This window comes from Rhyacophila brunnea, unplaced genomic scaffold (genome assembly GCF_057557595.1).
Source record: "Rhyacophila brunnea isolate RB1 unplaced genomic scaffold, BYU_Rbru_1.0 scaffold_18, whole genome shotgun sequence".
Taxonomy (NCBI): domain Eukaryota; kingdom Metazoa; phylum Arthropoda; class Insecta; order Trichoptera; family Rhyacophilidae; genus Rhyacophila; species Rhyacophila brunnea.
In genome coordinates, this window is record NW_028232837.1 from 31,212,125 (window position 1) to 31,220,432 (window position 8,308).

Genomic DNA, 8,308 nt, shown 5'->3' on the forward strand with positions numbered 1-8,308 from the left:
CAAAGCCTCGCTGACAATTGTGAAGAGGGCTCTGCTTAGCGGGCAGAGGGCTGCTCTGATTGGCCTTACTAAGGCCTATAGGACCACATCTTCGGATGCCCTGGCGGTCCTTGCGGGGGTCTTTCCCCTCGACTTGCACGTTCAAATTAGAGGATCGATCACTCTCCTTATGAGGAGGATCAATACAACTCTCGCCGGTGTCCCTCTGACACCGCCATCGAGAGTGGAGGGCGTGAGCTACAGAAAAACTGTATCTGAGCTGGTCTACAAGACCGCATATGCGGCATGGCAGGCGAGATGGGTGGCCTCCTCTAAGGGCCGCCAGACTTTTCTATACTTTCCAGATGTCTCGGTGAGACACATGACGAGGAGACTGGTGCCTACCCACTGGACTAGTCAATTCATGACTGGCCATGGAAACTTTGCGGCCAAACTGCAGGGGTTTGGTTTGGCAGGACATGGGTCGGGTTGCTCATGTGGACACGACCAGCAGGACGCAGAGCACGTCCTGTGGGACTGTCCACTTAAGGGCCCCGAACGAGCGGAGTTGTTTGCCCGGGTCCGACCCCATTCGGGCCCAATAGGACACGCGGACATGGTGGCAACCGAGGCCAATTTTGCGGCCTTTACTAAATTCGCCAGAGCGTACGGGGGGCGGGACACTCTCGACTCCCCTTGCGACTCTTCAAACTAAAGTCACTCTGATAGTTGCCATATAAATTAACATCATGCATTCGCACTTTGGTGCAAGGTTGCATCACCAGTCCCGTGCGGCTCTGCTCGGGACAAAATGAGGGCTTAAATTCTTTGATCTGGCACACGTAAGGGTTATGTTAGCCGGCCGCGTATGACGTGGCTGCATATACATAACGGGAGCGGAGGTGGGAATTTTACACACCATGCTCTAAAGCAGGGGGGGCAAACTGCGGCCCGCGGGCCGCATGTGGCCCGCCGGGTATTTTTTTGCGGCCCGCCATCATTAATTATTGTACTTCTGATTACGAATAACTTTTTTTTTTTATATTTTTTAAAAAATATTGACAATAGATCAAAATTTGAAGAATTTCTTGTTTCGTAAATGTATTATCTCAGTACGTCTTCCTTGCGTCTCGTCTCACACTATGTAACCACTATTTTATACGTTGAACCTCGATTTCAATATATATTGATAGTGTGCCGACAGAGCTACAACTTGAGATTATTGATCTGCAGTGTGACACTGATTTAAGAGAATTGCATCGTCGTGAAGAAATCTCCAAATTTTACAATGCCCTTAATTCAGACAATTTCGACCAACTTAAAGATTATGAAAGAAAAATGTTCTTTATTTTTGGATCAACCTATATATGTGAACAAACATTTTCGATCATGAACCTCAATAAAAAAAATTTACGATCAAATATCTCCGATGCCCATTTAGAAGCAGCTTTGAGAATATCAACTACAAAATTAACACATGAATTTTAAAAAATGTTAAAAAAAGGTACATCAGTTTCATTCTTCTCATTAATTTTTTGTAATGTTTATTTTCGTGATAATAAATAGTGTATATCTATAAATGGTATTTTACTTGCGGCCCGCCGCTCATTTTCAAATCTTGAATTTGGCCCTCCGTCCAAAAAGTTTGCCCCCCCCTGCTCTAAAGGGATCTTATAGAATATACTATATCACAATATTTGTGAAGGTGACATTCTTTATGAACATAAAACACAATTTTAAAACATATCTGCTCGATTAATGGAACCGCTGGAAGCTGTGTCCCATTGTATTCTTACCAAGCCGCAAAGGTCAATAATACTAGCATAATTTGTAAAAAGCTTCAGTCACATTACGGCTAGTTATGCCGTAATTGGATATAATACTGGTGACTAAATTGGTAAAGCGCATCGGCCAGAATTCAATGTATACAGGTTTGAATTCTGTCAGGTGTCATATTTTTTGAAGTACCAATGTTTCTGAGGTGTTGTCAAACAGTGCAAGTAGGTAGGTATATTGTTCTTGTCGGTTTATAGGAAGCCAGCGGCAAACAAATTTTGAAAATAGCTGATATACCTACTGGATTATTTGTTAGGTTAGGTTTTCATTTTTGTATTCATGAATTTTGCCAAAATCAGCAATAAAAATTGGCACGGTTCCCGCCTGGCTTTCTGTAAACTGACTTGCACCGGTATGTAAATCAGTGCCCCGCAACCTGTTCTCACCCACGACACACCACAGGTCTTCACAGAAGACAGTGACACACCGCATGTAAAACAATTTATACACCAAAACATGGACCCCACATCCTGAAGGAGGACCCCAGACTAGGATATTTGCCCCCCCTACCTATCGCTAAGGTTAAAGACAGTGTGATACTCTAAAATAGAGTTTTTAAAATGGTGTTTGAGGTAAAATTAATGGTATTGAATGTTTGTATTTATTAATACATCCACTTGAATTATGGTTAGTTGTCTGGTTAAGAATATTTGTTTGTCGAATATTGACATAATAATAATAAATAATTATTGTAACCTACAATCGAATGTTTTAAATTATTAATACCAGCGTAGTAAAATAGCGCTGCAGTCAATTATTTTTAATATGTGAGCAAATTTGTAATTTGTGTTTATCTTACTTATCTGGTTGACCTGCCACGCAGTCCCACCCCTGAGCCTGGTCCCCCAGGCTAGAGGCCTATCAGCCCCCCACCCTGTGGGGGCCATGCACCAAAATAACATTAGTTTATGTTTTTTTAGTCGATACATAATTAAATATACATAACAGACGAGGAAGAACTAAATGTACATTTGCATGTATTTGTATTAATAACAAATTAATGTGATACCTGAGCTTCTTTCAATGAAGGTAAAAGTTTTATATATTTTTTGACTTGATATTTGAAAAAGCAACCCGAAGTTCTTGGTTATACTACATTCTCGAAATTTTTAATTATAACTTGAGTTGAAAAACTTTTGCACACATATATCGTAGATATGGTAGCTGAACTGCAATGGAACATCTGCAAAATTCAGTTTTTAGAGTCCCATCGTTTCTCAATTCAACTAATTCCTCTCAAATTTATAGAGAAAGCGCTTCTATAGAATTTTCGGCATTGGTTGCGAAAGGGTTTCGAATCCAGTCGTATTGATTGTATGAATGTAATGATGAAATTTCTTTTGCTGCAAAGTTAATTGTTTTTGAGACGGATCCAAAATTAATTGCTTGTTTTTAATGGTGGTCTGGAAGGTCCTTTGATACATTTGTAGAGATCCTTGTCTTAACTCCTTCTAGTTTATGAGAGCACGTCAATATATTATTTTCATTCTGACTTTGCATTGTTTTATTAAGTTCATGCAGGTGCTAAAATATATTACCGAACATATATTTTTATATGTACGCAAATTTGGTTATTAAGTAATTATCGTATAATATACAAAATTATTTGTTTTTTTGCAAGCAATGCACCGCGACACACCTACCGTCTAGCGGCGCACCGGTGTGCTATAGAGCTACAAGTCTCATGACAGTGTTAAACAGAGTATGATTCTCTCAGTTCAGATGGCATCCTAGTTATTTTCGTGGAGCGTATGTGGCATAGGTGCTGGTACATTATGGCTCATCCATCAATATTGACCACGGCACTGGGTGTGTAGAAAATGATGGGTATTAGGAAATGAAAAAAATATCGACGTTATCGTGACATTGTTACCATAGAATACTTCAATGTAGTTACTAGGTGCTGGGAAAATTCTAGGGAGAACAATAATTATCCACTATAACTGCTTAATACTTTGGACGCGGAAGACGCACACGGTGCGTAATGACCAGGCGGCCGATCGATGTAATTAACGTGCATTTTAAAGGGGGCAATTAAAATCTCATTATCTATTCAGCAGCGAAAGCGTTAAGCAGGGATGTGGTAAATAGACGGATAAACTTGTATTAAATAGTATTTCCAGTACCCTAAACCTGAAAGGCGCATCACATGTGACAGAAGATTTTGACGTATGATAGGCAACGACAACAATCTTAGTATACATATAATCATAGACAATATATGACAAAATACAAATATTTAATAATTATTAATTATACATGATTCATACCCTCTTGAGACCCGAGATAGAACCAGTCATGAGAAAAAATATTTGTGCATTTTACTGTTCCATAAATATTATTAAGATCACAAAAAAAAATTAAAATATTTTTTTTACTATATATTAACTAAAATCCACTACGTGCACGTGAGTGCATCTCAGGTCACAATAGAGTACAATATTGGATACAGTACAAACAATGAAATGAAACAAAAACAATGTAATATCCATATAATGATACAATTTTATTAGAAAAATAATACAATAATCATAATAATATAATGGTGATTGGAAAATTATATTTATTTAGATTAAAAATATAGTACATTAACGGTCAAAACCCTAAAATACTACACATTAATTAGCGCACTTCAGGGAATAGGTTTGGGGACAACCATTCTTTGCTGTAGAAGTAGATCTGTGTTTACTCAGTGTGTTATTGAAGCTAATGGTGAAGAGTTTCTTGGATGACCTTGTATCGATGATGATACTGATGGCTAAGTGACTTTCATACCAAATCGTAGGGTTTGCAAGTCTGATTTTCCATGACTATGAAGTATTCCAATCACAGTGAATATTTTCTTTCCTATAAGTTTGCATGTACAATGAGCAAACAATTTCATGTCCATGTCCAACAAGTCCATGTCCACAGTGGTCAAAGATCCTCACAGTTTACATGCTTGATGTCCTGTGAAGGCAAACACACCACTGTGAAGATTAATGCGGCTCATCGACTTGTAATCAGTATTTTACAACAGCTGACTGAGTGATGCATACCTATCGTTCTTCGTCTTCTTTGAATCATAACACGTATTGGCCTGAAATAACGAATCGGTGAGGTTGAAGCTGGTAAAAAAGTCATATGTGTAGACGTACAAGGGCAGTTGTTGTGAAGCCAAAGTAACATCACAGCGTTGCATTGAGATTGTATCGTATCTTCATCAGATAGGTAGGATTCACTTCCCCACATGGAGAATAATTTATAGAGCAATTGGAGTCCAGCACCCAATAAACCATATATGGCCATGAACTGAACTCTTCAGCTCAGCATCATTCGTCTTATTAGGCTCAGCGTACTGAAACAATAGAAAATACAATACTATGAATTAATCGATACATTTATTCCTATTTATTAAGTATTCAACACCAGGAATATAAATACTAATGGCCAATAGTATTAATCACTAGGTATATTAAGTATATTAATTATTCTGTCCATCGAATCCTCAATATGGAGATCACAAAGCCCTTTCATCACAAACTGTATCAATTTAATTGGTACTTAATTGATTTTTTAGCAGTGCATGCACTTGCCTAATAAAATGATAAGTTTGATATTTATGACTAAATGATAAAGTAATATAATATGAGCATTGATACCTTATGGTTTCATAAGCCAGGATAGGATCCTGGATTGTGATTTTGAAGGATGTATCTCAGCCTCTAGCAGTGAGTAAAGTTCACTGGTTCTCCAGAATAAAGTCATCATCTGGGCCCAGGAGATGAATGTGAACATCATTACTGTCGTCAGGGTTATATCCTCCACCAACTTCGACATCATTATCATTCAAAATATCACCAATATGCTGGCTATTCAAGGATTCGTCTAAATGTAAACAAAAAACATAACCTCAATAAATCAGATATACTAATGTCAAAATATATCACTCTAGACCTGAGTTACTCATGTGTGTACCGAATTTTGAAACTATGATTATAATATTTTACAAAAGTGTAAAGATAATTTAAAGTATACGGAATATTACTATGATTCATTGTGAAACTAAATACATCATTGGTTTTTAATATAAATAAATATTAATATTTAATTAAAAGCACTTACTTGTCAGAGTTGACTTTTTAGCCGCCATTTTTGTCTTGTGCAAATATCCATAACTTCAAAGTCAAAATAACAATTTATTTTAAAACTACATAGGCTAGTGTTTTGCTCTAGTGGTAGAAAAATATACTATCTATACCACTGTAGTCAAATGCGGTTCAAGTATCCATTCAAATCATTACTAAAAAATATTTAAATAACGTCCACATATGTGTACCTCAGGACGCAAGAGGATACGCTGTCATTCGAAACGATAAGGTGGATAATAACTACTTATAATTTTGTTTATTGGTTGTCTTATTATTAAACGTACTTAAAATTGGGATTTTTAAAGTAACAAGCGTTGGATATAAAGCTTGCTCGTCATAAATTAATGCATAACGAAACATTTATGAACGCACGAGGTCTAAAGATACAGTGAAAGCCATCAATAATTTGTAAGATAACAATAAATAGTGTAATATTATTATATTGTGACATTGGAGTGATGAAAACAGTTTTTGGTGACAGCTATGACTGTTGCGAATGGCTTTGCAAAGTATATTTTGATGACGCACCAATAAAAATATATACAGGTGCTTTCCAAATTGAAGCACGAAGATGTTGATTATCATTAATTAGTATAAATGGAAAACAGGTAGATAGGAGCCGTATTGGCTGTTTTGCGAAACTCTTTTGACCAGACCATCCATGCGGATGCGGTTGTTTTTGTTCGGGATATTTTGACGGGGTACTTAGTGAAAATGAAAAAATGCGAATTTTTCGCGTAATTTACATGGAAAAACAATAAAAAATATATGAAAAATCATATAATTAAATTACTCAAAGGTATGCATTTAAAAATGTGGAAAAAAATGTTTGGTGTTAAAACTTGACAGCCACTCAAAATTAATTTTCTAGGTTAATATAAAAGATAAAAATTTGAAAAATCGTGTTAAAATTTTAAATAAATATACATAATCGTATGCACTTAACAAAATTTTTTTAAAGCAAATTTAATTGTTCAAGTATCAAGTCACTGAATTTAGAGAACTAATATCTCTCACGATATAATCTCGAAAACAAAAAAAGCACGTGCACAAACGTAAGCTAATAATAGGCAAATTGATGACCTAATAAAAAATTAAAAAAGTTTGTTGGATGGTTCTACTTAACGTTCATCAAATATTTCATATCGAATAACTCACGCACTATATGAGGAAAAAATAAAAAAGTATGCTGGATTGCGCATTAGCTATGCGACAAGAGATTTTACTAAAAGAAATATTTTTAAACCCACGCAGTCAGGTTTTGCATACAAACTTAAGTTAAGTTTACAATTTAAGTTTTGAAAAAATCCAAGTTTAGTGACACAAGTATCCAGCATTTAGCTGGGTCACCCAAATTGAAATGCAAATAACCCCCTTAATGTGCGTGCACAAACGAAAAAAACGCGTGCACAAACGTGCACTAACGATGCACAAACGAATGCAATAAAAAAAAGTTGAAATTTCAACATTGGGTGACCCAACGTTTAGCTGGAACATCCAATTTGAAATTGGAATTTTTCGGTTATTATAGGTGCACAACCGAAAAAAAATCGTGCACAAACGTGCACTAACGATGCACAAACAAATGCACACAAAAAAAGTTGGAGTTTAAGCATTGGGTGATCCAGGTAAATGGACCTTGTGTATGATCTCCGCGAACAGCCTCCACAGTTTTTGACACTTGATCTGCCACAGACAATGTACGTATATGGGCACGTCTGTTGACAGTTGGACAGATTTAAATGGGGTACAGAGCCTCAAAAATTACAGTATTTGGGGATAAAATATAGTACGCGTTGTCATCTGTTGAAAATGTATAGGTTTTTTTGTTTCAAAAAAAATAACAGGGAATTTGAGAAACTCCGATACCCCTTTTTATTTAGGTACCTCTTCCAACCAAAAATGCTTACCGAAGAATTCAAGAAATTTTATTTTAAACAAAAAGTGAAGGGATTTTTTTACGATTTTAGAGCATTTTTTCCATGTTCTTAGTACTTTGCACCAATCTATCGAACGGAAATATTGAAATTTTAGTACTTTTTTATATTTTTCCGATATTCAAAATTATAGTATTTTGGGCGTACTATACCTGTTTTATATCGTACATAGTACGCGGACCAAAATTATAGTACAAATATTATAATTATAAAACGGTTGGCAACACTGATTCAGATTAGCCAAGGTCATTCAGTCGGGTAATCCTAAAAATCCATATTAAATGACGTGAGCCGTCAGACAAGTTTGTAAGTAGGGTCGTCATGTCGAAAGACAAAGTATAGATACTTGGTATTGGTATCGGTTAAAGTATCGTATCGGAAGAAAAGTATCGATACTTAAACAAATGTAGCATTTTTGTAAAACTA

At 36.1% G+C, this 8,308-nt stretch overlaps 1 long non-coding RNA gene across 1 annotated transcript; it reads right to left on the bottom strand.

Moving 5' to 3' along the window:
• Positions 1-4,362: 4,362 nt before the first annotated feature.
• Positions 4,363-6,090, bottom strand: LOC147073432 (uncharacterized). Its single transcript, XR_015070484.1, has 3 exons — positions 5,920-6,090; positions 5,457-5,682; positions 4,363-5,152 (listed from the first exon to the last, which is right to left on the bottom strand). It is a non-coding gene; the product is annotated as an uncharacterized LOC147073432 (long non-coding RNA).
• Positions 6,091-8,308: the final 2,218 nt, after the last annotated feature.